The sequence below is a fragment of the Cryptomeria japonica genome, chromosome 4 (genome assembly GCF_030272615.1).
Source record: "Cryptomeria japonica chromosome 4, Sugi_1.0, whole genome shotgun sequence".
NCBI lineage: Eukaryota > Viridiplantae > Streptophyta > Pinopsida > Cupressales > Cupressaceae > Cryptomeria > Cryptomeria japonica.
The window spans coordinates 259,921,440-259,933,624 of record NC_081408.1 but is presented as its reverse complement, the minus strand read 5'-3'; positions in this window follow the sequence as shown (position 1 = coordinate 259,933,624).

The window sequence follows — 12,185 nt, the reverse complement described above, 5'->3', positions numbered from 1 at the left end:
GGAAACATATTGATGTATAGCTGAACAAAACTTGATATTTCCATTACCTCAAATCCCCAATTTGTAGAAACACTTATGTGTGAATACCACTGTGGCATCATAATATAAAAAGTAGAAAAACACTTTGGAAATTCCCATCTCTACCTTCTTAGAATCATGTACATAGCACAAATCTACCAATGGAAAATTCTCCTACAATTGTCATAAGATATCTCACAAAACTAGTAGTCTTCAATCATACATATAGTCAATAGCTTATGACATTTTTCATAAACACCAGGCATACACTTATAAATCCCCACATATGTCCAACAACCTTAAAATAGAATATTCCAAAGGTGACCCTAGATATTATGTCCTTTTCCTAAAGTTGAAGTGGTAAAAATAACTTTATCTTTACATGAGGTCTTTCACCACCATTGGTGAAACGGTTTCACCTCTTATGGGCAAATTACACATAACATTAGGAGAAAAAAATATTTAAGGATTTACAAGATTTATTGCATCTAAATACTAACATTCTCCCACTTGACATAATATATTTCAAATTACACATAAAGAGATACATAGACATAAAATTAAGTACAATGATCAGTGCCCATGGCCTTTTTGCACCTAGAGAACTTATCCATAGTCACTAGCTTCATAAGAGAATCTACAACATTATCCATATTGATAAATTTTTTCAATCAAGAACTATTCATTCTTAACTATTTCTTGTGCAAAGTTATATTGTACATCAACATGCTTAGTATAAGCATGATACATAGGACTTTTGGACAAAATTGTCAAATTTTGACTATCAAATGTGATCCTCACTATCTTGGAATCAAATCCAATACCATTATCAAGTCTATGTATCCATACCACCTCCTTAGAGACACATGTAGTAGTCATATACTCTACTTCAATGGTGGGAAATGTAACTATTGGCTATATTTTACTCATCCAACACTTTGATGCTCCAAACAAAGTAAACATGTTGATGGTGCATAGCCACTACCACTTATACATCAATAAAACCCTATATGTCCAATGCCCTATCAATGTTATCATACCATGAAAAAATAAATAGTAATCTAAGAAGTGTTAGGTTATAAGCACCTAAACACCCTTTTAACAAGAGTCCAATAATCTTTACTTGGGTTAGACATAAACCTACTTAGAGCTCCCACTACTTGGGCTATTTATTATCTAGTACAAACCATTTCATATATTTAAATATGAACAACACAACCATAAGGAACATTATAAATATACTAAATATCATCATCAAAATTAGGACACATGTCTAAACTCGATTTAGTACCAATTGGAAATGAAATATTTACTAGTTTATAGTCTTGAAATTTTAAATCTTTGTAAAATGGTATCAACATACTTATTCTATCTTAACCTAAGCTTTCTTGAACCTAATTTCCACCGGTCTCCATCCCAAGAATATATATAGCAGACCCAAGGTCCTTCATATTAAATGTGCTACAAAACTAAATTTTGACCTCCATAACCATTGCCTTATTATTACCAATAAATAACATTTTATCAACATATAAGACAATAAATAGTATCTAACCATCAATAACCTTAATATAAAAATAATGATCCTTTTTACTTCTAACATAACCCAAATTTATTAGCTAGATGTGGACTTCTCATGCACACTAGGTGGTGCACTTTTAGTGGATATGTAGTGGCATGAGTCTAACCTTCTTTTCATTAATCAGAAAATGACTCAAATTTAATGCAAATATATCAAAATATTTGTACCACATCTTGGGGGAATATTTCATTCCATACTATGTTTGTTTGAACAAACAAACCAAGTGTATTTTTTTCTTTCACAAAAAACTGTCATGTTGTTGCATATAAATATCTTCTTGAAAATATCCATGCATTAAAGTAGTTTTAACATTAATTTTCTCTATTTAAAAATTACAAGTAGTAGCAATGGATAATTTAGGAATCTAATCGAGGTTATCCTAGCAATAGAAGATAAAATTTTACCATACTCATCTCCCTCTCTTTGAAGTATCTCTTGGCCACTATTCTAGCTTTGTACCATTCTAATTGACCATCTACAACAACCTTATTCTTAAATACCGACTTGCATCTAATAGGATTCCTTTTTGGGGAAAATAAAAGGATCATTTGTGTCAAAACTATCGAAGGCTATCATATCTTTGTACATTTCCTACATGAAAGACTTACTTTCCTCAAAGGAGAGATCCTCCTCGAAAGATCTAGGTTCATCGTAAGTACTTAATAAAGAAAATTTATAATAAAAATTTGTGGGCTATACATTCCAATTAGATTTTGTTTTCTTGTAGGCCTCCTAAAAATATAAATAATGGCCTCTACTTTTTCTTATTCTTTTGTGTGTTCATCTTGTACATCATCTGAACACTCTGCACCCTCTTCTTCTTTTCCAGCTTCTAATCCATTAAACTGTTCTTCCACATGCATATTCTTGCTTCTCAGTATTATTTTTGAAGTGCACTATCTTTACTTTTTGGTTCGGTTGTTCTTCACACAAGTAAGATCCAAATTCACTAAAAATCACATCTCTACAAGAGATCATTTTATGGGTTAGAGGATTCCAAAACTTATAACTTTTTACATTCTCACGATAACCTACAGAGATACATTTCTAAGATTTTTGATCTAGTTTAAATCGCTTTTTTTGAGGTACATGACCATACTCCGTACAACCAAAGACCTTTAAAAATGAAATTGGGGTCTTTGTTCTCATCCAAACTTGATTTAAGGTGTTTTATCAATAAGATATAGACCATTAAATATATTGATTAAATAAAAAGTGGTACCAATAGTTTCTTCCCAAAAGCATTTAGCTAGCTTAGCACTATTTAACATTCTCCTATCTCTTTTCATTAATGAATTTCACTTCATCCTACCCCATTTTGTTGGGGAGTGTAAGGTGTAGTATTTTTCCTAACGATTCCTACATTCTTGCAAATTTCATTAAATTCCTTAGAGAAAATTTTCACCCCCATTTTGAGATCTAAATGCTTTTATCGTATATTCTGTTTTCTTTTCAACCAAGATCTTAAATTAATTAAACTAGAGAAAACTTAAGATTTTAAATATATTTAAAATAAATCTATGTATATCTCAATTCAATTGTTCAAAATTTTAATCATCATCCTTTATTTTTAAAGAATACAAATGTCTTTTATATGTAACTTGTTAGACTGGATCTTAGCTTGACAGATTTCACTTATCTTCCTCTAGAAAACTTGTATGAGGTGTCTTGTATAAATATTTTTGGGAAGAAAATGTCTGTAAGACATGATTGAATGGTTCCCTATACCTTCCTATCTAACTTATTACAACCTTCATTTAAGAATGTAGAGGTAGCTAGTTTCTTTTCTTCATAAATAGGTGAACACTGATCTCTCTCTTCAGGCGATCTTCCACTTTCAACCTCCATATATTCTAACTCATTCCATTGAACTTATTAATATCTTTATGAAAGATAGAGGTCTTGGTATACAATCTTTTACAAATCTACAAAAATTGTACAAAGGGAAAGCTCCCATTGTAGAAAAAACACTTCAATGCTTAAGACAAAGGTATCTCTCCCTCAATAGAAATATTATCTCTTATACAAAATGTAGATTGAAAAGGTGAAGAAATGTTGCAATATTAACTTAAACTATGTGCTTTCAAATATAAATATGAAATATTAAGCCTTAAAGAATGTGCTTGTGGAATCAAAGAAAGAAAGAGAGAGTCATAAAATAGTTAACTGCAAATATATGTGGAGAAAACCCTAAGTGAAAAACAAATCACCATAGAAAGTCAGGCAAGTATGTTAACAATCAAAAGAGAGATTACATGAACAATATGCTTCTCTGGAGAACTCTGGAGAATTTCACAACACCCTATTACCTGCACAACTAAACAAAGACCCAGTTCATTGAAACTCTTGGGAGTGAATACTATTGTAGTTTCATAATACAAAATGAATTGTAAGAAACCTGGAAAAATCTAATGCTTACCTTCTTGGAATTATGCATGTAACCCAAAATAGTTACTTATGAAATTCTTACACCTATCATATAGTATTTCACCTAACTTGACCATGGTAGCATTATTTTGTCATAAATGATGTCGTAATAACTTGTGGAATTCATCATAACTATCATACACACTCTTACAACTTTGTACATGTGTCCAACAACCAAACAATAGAATATTTTAAAAGAAATGCCTAGCTAGTTTTTCATTTGCCTAACTTGCAAATGGTAATGGTAACTTTGTCTTTATGTGAGTTTTTTTAACCTTCATTGGTTAAATAGTTTGACCTCTTATGGATAAATTATTAAAATAATTTAATTATTTGCAAGGTTGATAACACCTAAATCCTAACCATAATATTTTATTTTATTTATTAAATAAATAATGCAGAAAAGTAAATGTTAGAGTTATCTTTTATTAGCTAATAATTATTTATTTAATTATTAGTCTATTATACTCTATGCTTAAGCTAAACTTAGGAATCTTATAATTCTTTAGGGTTTTCACCTTTAGGGTTTCAACTATCCTCTTATAAGGATTCTCTCTTTGTATTTTTCATAACAACTGTAATTATTGAATTGCATTCTTGTTGCACAATCAATATGACTCATCTTTTCTGGATCTCTAAATTCTAGCCTCCATAACTTTTTTGCTTCTCTCCTTTTGTGACATGTTTGCATGCAGGTGATCTTTGGCAGCTGTAGAGTTTATTTTTCCTCAACTCCAATATGGTATCAGAGCTCTTGATCTACATGCCCCTGTTCTCTTCATGAGATATTTTGGGCCTTGTTCTTCAGATCTATGTATTTGGGGGTTTGTGCAGTTGCTCTTTTCTATTTCTGAGGGTAGCTAATATTTTGGTAAATTTTGGTGCCAAAAGGACGTCACGGTTGGATTCAGGAGGCCATTTCCATGAATTCTGATATAAAATTCAAGATATTTTGGTGTCATGTGTTCTGGAGGCAAAAAAATTTTAGGCCCCAGGCCATACGGCCTTGTGCACGCAAACTGAGAGAAAATCTTTTGGGCAGTTTAATGGCTTACCCAAGCCGAATTTCCAATTTTTTATTTTTTTTAAACCCCTTTAATTACAAAGGTTTCCTTTTTTTTAATTTTTTTTTAAAACAAAAAAATAGTTTTTTTTTTGTGGGTCATTGACTTGTGCAGGTCCATATGCCCTGCAGTAGGTCATGGTCCCTATCGCTGCTTGCACAGCCCTCCATGACAGTGCTCCCTCTACCCAGCTCCATGACCTCCATGCAGATTACACTCCTGCCGCTCGCCGAGCCCCACTAGCCACCGGCTACTCCTTCGTCGCCCGTCGCCAGCCGGGTCTTGCCGGTCGCCAATCTCCCGCTGCCCAGCAGACTTCGTCTGGTCACTGCCCCTACACCACTCCCATGCCACCCAAGAGTTGTTGACCTATTTCCGACCCCTCCTGTGTTTTCTGGCGATCGATATTTTTTGTCAGGCACCAAATTTGTTTTCCGGTGAGTTTTTCCATGTAGTTTAGTTTTTTTGTGGTGACGACCATACAACTATCAAATTTATGCTCACAGCCCGATGACATCAGCACTGTGTAGGTAGCCTTTAGGCCCCTTCTGGGTCCATCTGGAGCACCTTCAGTTTTTTGGCCATATTTTGGGCATACGGAGGTGTTTTTCAATAAATCTTATATTGTCAAAAAGCTCTTTCCGAGCTCTATCCAGATCAGGTGTTTTAAATTTTTTATTTTGGTTTTTGATGGTGTTTTGTTTAGTCAAAGCCAGAGGTTCTTTTTTGCACTCTGGGAGACATAACTTGAGCATCCGAACTTCATTTTTTGAAAACTATATATCATTGGAAAGCTTGTTATGTGCACTTTCCAGTTATATGATTTTTCTTTCTAGACTCTTCTCCTGGTATATTTTATTAAGTTTTTTTTCTTTTTATCACTCTGGTGAATATCTTGGATGTTTCAGGACCTGGGATGTTTTTCTTTGAGTAGGACGTCTTTTCTTAGGCTTTTCATTTTGTTTCCAGTCTTCTGTCTCTTCTGATCATTGTAGTATTTTATTTATGCAAACACACCGAGATAAAGTGCCACCATACATTGTATAATTGGGATCTTGCACATCTTGTGCCTTATTGTACATGCACTACTTATAAAGTGCCATGGGGGGGTTGATGTTTTCCTTGTTTTCCATCTATCTTTGTCACGTGAGTGTTCCTTCTATGATATTAGCTACATGATATGTGTCAAGTGTGTGTTCCTTCCATGACACTATGTACTTTCTCTGCACCTTCAATGTTCTTGGTTCTTCGTCATGCAGTTCTTGTTGGTTGTTCTTTTCAATGAACCTGTACCCTCTCCCTTTTCATCATTATGGGGAGGTTTGTCCTATTGTTCTAATGCTTCCTTGGTTTGATTGATCATCTCTTCAGGCTTTGGTGTTTCATGCCATCTGTATCTTCGAGTTTAGTTGTTTGCCTTTGTTTGCCATCCAATTCCAGTAGTGTCATTTGAGGGCACTCATGCAGATTATAGTCTTCTCTACCTGGTCATGTTCTATTTCAATGGAGATTCTTCAGATTAGCAGTTACTCTTCAACAGTGTTTGTAGCTATTTCTTGCTTCAATGGTGTTCTTCTTTCTTTTTTTTGTTCCTATCTTCTCGAAAACTCTTGTTTGGAGGCTTCTTATTCCTTCACTTGAGCTTTTGTCTCTTCTTAGAGAGGAGTTTTATTCCCATAGGATTTTCTACTTTTTCTCCACTTTAGAGAGATTTTATTGTACTTGGGTACCTCATCAGACTTAGTTGTTGGGACCCATTGTTGCTTTCCTACATTTTTTACATGCTTTTTTAGTTCTTAGTTTTTTTTTCAGCTACTCCCTAAGTTCATCTTAAGGGGGTGTGTTAGACTTATCTTTTATTATCTAATAATTATTTATTTAATTATTAGTCTATTATACTCTATTCTTAAGCTAAATTTAGGAATCTTATAATTCTTTAGGGTTTTCACCTTTAGGGTTTTGAGTATCCTCTTATAAGGATTCCCGCTTTGTATTTTTCATAACAACTGTATTTATTGAATTGCATTCTTGTTGCACAATCAATATGACTCCTCTTTTTTGGATCTCTGAATATTGATCTCCATAGCTTTTTTGTTTCTCTCCTTCTGTGACAGGTTTCCATGCAAGTGATCATTGGGAGTTGTAGAGTTACTTTTTCCTCAAATCCAATAGTAAATTTATGAGGAGATAATTAGAGGTCTTATTTACATATTTACTAATTTTTTGAATTATTAAGATATTAATTTGATTAATGAGTTAACAAATAGAAAATATATAAGAGGATAATTATTGAATTTATAAATTTAATTAAAATAGATAAATAGCTCAAACTAATTAAATTATAAATAAATAATGATTGATAATTAATAATGAGATAAAAATATGGTTTATTAATTTATTTGAATGGATAGTTATCTCATTTTAATTAGATGATAAACATTGAAAAGAAATTATTAAATGATATTGAATGGTTATTAATGATAATAATGATAATGATAAATAATAATTAATGGTTGGAAATTATAGGATTAATTTTAGTGAGTATATTTTGGTCCTATTTGAGATAATATTTGAATTCATATTCTTTAAAATAAATGAAAATAAGATGAGAATAAAAAAATTGTAAGGATAGATAAATTAATGATATGCCCCAATAAGGGAGAATAATCAATCAAAAATTATAAGCAAAGTGGTTGATGTCACCATAAAAAGGTATTCATTTAGTTAAACACATACCAAGATTGAGAGATGAGGCGAGTTAGTCTTGAACAATCACTTAAACTTTATAATGCAAATCAACATCAAATTATCCTTAATCTTATTAGTATTAATGAAAGATAAAATAATGAACACCATGCATAAGAGAACACTAGATTTATATGGAAAAGTGAAAAAGGGAAAAACCATAATGAGAGTTAAATTGCAATATATAAAAAATATTATAATATTTTATTTAGGCACACCTCCAATTAAGATCATTTCTTCCATAAGGACTTTCAATTTAAGGTGCACTACCGAAGGGCAAGATACAAGGTACTTGCAAGATGAGACACATTCACTTAGGGAAATATACACATAAATTTGAAGGGAGACTTACTATCTCAAATCAAGGTACATGAATATATGAATTGAAATCAATATAATGCCTCCAACAATCTCCAATAATGAAGTTGTTGTTGAATCTTTGTCTCAAGTGAGCAACTTAAAAACATTCACCATGAAATCTCTTTGCCTCAATTTCATATCGTATACTCTTTATTTGATATGATCATGTGAGTACTCTTATTGAGACACTCATGCCTCACATTCATGCCAATTTAATCTTCTATATATTTCCCTTTTCATCACAAACTATAAATTAGGTTTGCTAGAATAGGAGACAAACATAAGTCATATCAAGTTGGCCACTAAACACAATTGTGGTGGAATTACTCTAGTCTAGTAGATATAGAGGACCTAAAAAATCATATTAAATCTTTCTAGGTGGTCCTAAACATCACACATGCTAGTAAACATCCCCCAAAGTCAGCAACAATGTAAAATAGATATAAACCATGTAGCACATAACTAGTCAGCCCAAAAACATATCTTGCAAATAAATTGACTCAATATGGATTCCCAAAACCCAAAGTAGGACCCAAGTAAAACTTACAACAATCTATAATGCCAGTGGAAACACCCAAGGACACACCATAGACAAGAGAATAAAGTGAGTTGGCCAAACAAGAGAAATTACCTTGAAACATTATTATAAGACACAATATAGAATCAAACAGATCATTCCATGTATCATGTAGACCACATAAGGAAATTAGTTTAACATTCAACACAATTCCCAAATACTTCTTTCTCACAATCAGGTCTAAAATTTCTAGTGCAACACAAAAAAATGCAAAACAATTTATTCTGAAAGTCCAAATAACTCAATCATGAACATAACATCCTTTTCATGTCTTGTTGAACACTTCAGCACCTATAACTTGATCTGAGACACAACTCAAACATTACAAGAATTTCCTTGAAGATGCAACACTAGAAAAATCAATGTAGAAAAATATAGAGCACTTTTCAGACCAATCCCGATAGACAAGAATACTACCAACAAACTGCAATTACCAACCACATCAACTACAACACCAAGGACTTGAAAAAGATAGAAGTGAAACATACTATGTTAAAATATGTAAGACCATATCATCAAGTACAAAGGAATGTAGAACATTCTTCCAAATTGTCTTTAGCATACGTTCCTAAATGTACTTACACCATCAATATTCTAGGGACCAGAATGTCCCATAAACATCATAAACCATCATCTTATAGCATACAAAAGATCATTATAGTCATATCCACTTTATTTCCATGCTTCTAATCCTCATCTAAATATTATATCATCATCATAATTCTAATCATTATCTCATTTCATCTAACCATTATCTTAATATTCACCATCAAGAACATTATCAACATCAACACATCATATTAAGTGTAGATATCAGACCCCAAGAAGGTTAACGTCCACAATATATATCATATGCAACCAAAATCAATCTAAAAAACAATATCCCTATATAATGATCATAATCATAACAACATATCATCAATGATAACAACTGCCAACAATAATGATAGTAATGATACTGGTAAATATTAATTAGTGGTTGACCACTAGAAGAATAATTTTAGTGTCTATATTTTGGTCCTATTTGACAGAATATTTGAAGTGGCATTCTTTCATATAAATGAAAAGTAGCTCAGAAGAAAAAAATTAAAAGGATGGATAAATTTATGATACTCCCCCATAAGAGAGAATAATCAATGGAACATTTAGAAGTATAGTTATTGATGCCACAATAAACATTATTCATGCATAAAACGCACGAGTGATGCAATGCCTCCTACATTTGCATTTTGTCACTAATAGTTTTTATCCATTATTGATACTACATATGTTAAATTGGATTATGCATATTATAATTATTTCATATTGGGATACATGGGGTGCATCCATTGATATAGTTATAGCATTTGGTTAGTATGTATACCATGTGCTTATCTTTCAATTGGTTATATATGCATGATTTTGAGACTAACTATGTTATCATGCACTTCTTATACTTATGATGTTGTGGTGTAGGGCACCCAAGACATATCTCAGACCCTTGAAGGTCACCAGGTTGTAGTAGGAGGTTAAAAGGATGTAATAATGGTGTTGATCCTTTGGATCCACCTAATAATGTTTTTGGTCCAACTTGTAAGGCTAAGAGTGCCAAAGGTGCCTTAAAACACCTTGGGTCTCATTAGACCAATAAGACCTTATAATAGGATGTCATAGGTGTTTTGATATTGTTTTGTTGAATAAATGACTTTAGAATAGATCCTAAAACATGTTTCAATCTTGTAGGGTGCAAATTGCCAAAAGTTGCAAAATTGTCAAAATGTTGTCAACAACTTTTGCAATATTGCTCCGAGAAGTTGCATTTTGGTTTCCAATGGTCATAACCATTCAAAAGGTGGTTATATTTGTTGGAAATGGGATATTTAATCATGTGAATCCTTCCAACATGGGGGTCACAGATTGATACAAAATTTTGGTGGATAATTGAATGAAAAAGCATTGAATTTCCTAAGCAATTTCCTGTTTTCAAAGATAGTACGGTTTGGTACAGATTGCCAGACCAAATCCCTGAGCATGGAATTTTATTAAATTGAGTTCCCTATAATTTCCATTTTATTAGATTTTACTTGGTGACTAGAGTAGGGAGTTTGATTGTATGTTGTTCAAACTAGTCTAGAAACCCTTAATTTCAGTGTTGGTGTAGAGATGGAGCCCTAACTTGTCTTTTCTGCAGTGGAATCTCATGGCCACTTGGAAAATGCAATTTAGGGGAGTGTACACTAAGAACCTAAGGGACAGTCAACCAAATAATAGGGTTACCAGTTAGGTAGTGGATTCTATTCTTTTGGAGGTAGGAGAACACAACCATAGTGCTACATTGGTTCTATGCACCCATTCCTTGATACTTTCTTTGTTAACCAAGCCTAATTAGGCCTATTAGGTCTGTGAACATAGTAAGGGTTGGGGTATGTTGGAGTAGATTCATTTCCTACAACTTTGTGATCTTTTGTAATCCCAAAAAGGGTATCCAAAATAGTGATTTGTTTTCTTATTCCTTTGGGAGATTCACAAGTTATTTTCCATGAACCGATTAAGGAGACCTACTAGGATCCACTAATCCAATAAGGGTTCATAGCCTTGTGGCTGTCTCAGAACCCAATTGGTGGTTGATTGTCCTTATATTAGGCATAAATAAGCTATACCAATCATCAAATTGAGGATTTGTAGACCAGAGACCAAATTTCCATATTTTAGTCAAATTTAAGGAAAGTGTCCTTAAAACCCAATTTTTGATTGAACTTGTACAAGGTCCCTAGAATCTACAGGAGTGGTGTGGGGTAGAAAAAAAACTTAAGAGATTACATCATACATCTAAGAAGCCATTGGATCACCTAGGAGTGAGAAATCAACCTTTGGGTTTCTAAACGAAGAAGTGGCCCATTGAGTAAATTTCTTGTTGTGTACTTTGCATCAGGGTGGTATTAGAGCCACTAAAATATTTTTGGGAACAAAAAAGAAAGATGTCAGAAGGAGAAGCAGGGGGAGAAGAGAGGGAGATCCCTCTAAGAATCAAAGAGAAGATGGTAGAGAGAAAACCAATAGCGACTGAGAATAGAGCAATGATGAGAGAGATAGATAGATTGAAGGGAAAGGTGGATAGAGGAGAGGAAGACTCTAATGAATAGGATAAGGGAATGAGGAGAATATCCCTAGACAAGAAGTACTTGTAGATTAGAGACCTTTTCTAGAAGCACTTGAGAGGGTAGGAAGGAAGGAAAGGATAGACCTATCTATGTTCTATGGCAAGTTGAATCCAGAAGATTGTATGGATTGGCTGGAAGCACTAGAAAGTCACTTTGATCGTGAGGATGTACCTGAATGCTAGAAGATGAAGGTGGCCAAGTCAAAGACGAAGGGCCCTGCTCTTAGTTGGTTGAATCTTCTACAAAATGAGAGGATTGAGGGAGGAAAGAAT